Below are 2,631 nucleotides of genomic sequence, written 5' to 3'. Positions count from 1 at the left end.
GAAAAAAAACATTTTTATTTTTGTAGATTTTTATTTTTTTTTTGACTTTCTTTTTCTTTTGCACTTTATATTTTTGGACTTTGGACTTTAAATCTTGGGACATTATTTTTTTTAAACCCTACGGAAGGATAGTTTAAATATAAACTGTTTGCAGAGAAGGACGGTGATTACGATATCACCTCGGCCCCTCGGGTTCATACATGACATAGGAGTCGTGTCCCAAGTCGACTACAAAGGTTCATCCCCCGTCTGGTACGGGAGGTAAGTTTGTCGAAACATTCACGAATCCCCTGTCAGCGAGTTACTGTCTTCCTTCGTATGCATATATGTTGAAGACTTGAAAACGGCTGCTTTAATTTCCTAGTAAAGGGCAAGGACTGGCCATACAAGATAAGGGTTCGGATTTCATCACCGTTTTCTTCTTGCTCGCCTTAGGAAAACGACACCAAACGCGAACCTAAGCCTAAAATTTTGACTAGAACGAGACCGATAGGGTAACGAGCTTAACAGGAAAGCCATTCGAAAAATATTGGTTACTCTTTTAAGCATACTTCGAAGTTCTTGACGGTTTCTGTAAGTTGAATGTGTGACTGCGCCGCCTTGTAATACCGGTGAGGCCTTGGGTATCAAAGCTCCACCGAGCTTCCCTTGCCTCTATTCAACTTACTTTAACTCAGATTGATTCCATAGGGGTTTGCGTAAATTGTAACGAATTCCCGTTCGAAGGATTAGAAGTTGGTCTAGAAACAATCTAAGTGGATCCATCATGCTTTTTGTTTGCTAGAAATCAGTAGGTTTGCTGTGGTGGAGTCAGCCTTGTTTGTGTTTGCATATAACATCCCTTCATTTTTAGAGCTTTTCTTTTTGATTTTTTTTTCTAGTGTATGCCCGAAGTTTTTAAACGGGCTTGGAAAAGAAACACTCTAGGTCGTTTGATTAGTGAAAAACCTAGTAGTTCTTCTTGTGAAGACGGGGAGCTCGAAGACTCTTCTTTTGAGAGCCCCGTTTTTGGAAACTTCAGTTTTGAGAATCTGTCTCTTTGTGAGGAAAGTACCCCTAGTACTCTTAGTCTTTTGGTAGTGCCAGAAATGGCAACTTTGAAAGCTTTGCTAAACCCAACTAGGACCTCTCGTCCGTCTTGTATCAAGTTAGCTGAAACCGAGGCAAATTATGAACTGAAACCTGGGACTTTACAGATGCTCCCTATGTTTTTAGGGAAGGAGAATGAGAACCCCTATTTTCATGTTAGGGAATTTGAGGAAGTTTGTAGTCCTCTGAAAATTAAAAACCTAAGTGATGATGCGTTGAAACTTAGGTTATTCCCCTTTTCCTTAAAAGATAAAGCCAAATCTTGGTTGTATAGTTTGAACTCTGAGTCAATTGAAACCTATGACCAACTTACTTCTGCCTTTATACATAAGTTTTTCCCAAGGCATAAAACATCGTCTATTAGGACACAAATATGTATTTTTGACCAACAAGAGGGAGAATCTTTGTATAGGTACTTAGAAAGGTTCAATGACTTGATATCTCAATGTCCTCATCATGGTTTGGAGAAGGTTAGGTTAGATCAGATCCTCTACGAGGGTTTAGATTATTCAACAACAACCATGGTTGAGTCATTATGCACAAGTGGGTTTGAGATTAAAACTGTTGATGAAGCGATGACATTTTTGAATGAAATCGCCGATAAGACCCAACAATGGGAAAATAGTAAGGAACCCCAGAAAACAATTATTCTAAGTAGAGGAAATGTTAATAGGGTAGAAGGATCTTATGAGTCAGATGCCAAAATAGCAGCTATAGCCAAAAGGTTAAAAGCCTTAGAATTAGGTCATTCTAGTGGTAGTAGTAGAAGAAATGAGCCTTTTTAGAAAGGCCATGCTGTTGAAGAGCAAGCCAATGCTCTTTATAACAACACTAGGTTTGATAACCAACAGAAGTTTGACCCATATTCAGAAACCTATAACCCTGGATGGAGAAACCATCCAAACCTTTCTTGGTCCAAGGGCCAGAATCAAGGTCAGTCTAGTAATACTCAGGTTCCCCCAGGTTTTCGCTATACTAAGAATCCTTCAGCTCCGGCACAGTTTCAGAACCCTTCGGATAAGAAGATTATGAGTTTAGAAGAGTCTCTTGCTTTGTTAACTCGTAACACTGTGCAGTTTCAGCAATCTGTTGCTCAAAGTTTAGAAGAAAATAAGAGAATAGGTCAGGCTAACTCTCAGGCTATTTCCGAGTTGAAAACCCAGGTTAGTCAGATAAATGAGACATTGAGAGAAAAAGGAAAGTTTCCTAGTCAACCACAACCCAACCCTAGGGGAGTCCATCAAATATCTTTAGCTGGTGAGAAATCATCAAACCATGTGAACTCGATAACAACCCTTAGGAGTGTTAAAACGGTAGACAAAAAGGTAGCCATGCCTAGTGGACATACTGTAGTTCCATCTTCTACTTCCCAAGAGGAGCCCGTAGACGAGGAAACTGAAACAGTCTCTAAGGATTCCCAAGAAATTCCTGATAGGTCTACATTTGTGCCTAGAGCCCCATATCCACATTTGTTAGCCCCAACAAAGAAGGAGTCGACTTTCAACGAGATAATGGAAACATTTAAGCAGGTGAACATCAACA

The 2,631-nt window shown here is 39.8% G+C and overlaps 1 pseudogene; it reads right to left on the bottom strand.

Annotated features, from left to right (window-relative positions):
• Positions 1-1,452: 1,452 nt before the first annotated feature.
• On the bottom strand, positions 1,453-1,552 carry LOC113276807 (annotated as a pseudogene).
• Between the last annotated feature and the right edge of the window lie 1,079 nt (positions 1,553-2,631).

The sequence above is a fragment of the Papaver somniferum genome, chromosome 4 (assembly GCF_003573695.1).
Source record: "Papaver somniferum cultivar HN1 chromosome 4, ASM357369v1, whole genome shotgun sequence".
NCBI lineage: Eukaryota > Viridiplantae > Streptophyta > Magnoliopsida > Ranunculales > Papaveraceae > Papaver > Papaver somniferum.
Note: the sequence above shows the minus strand (reverse complement) of the source record. Positions and strands in the feature narration are given on the sequence as shown.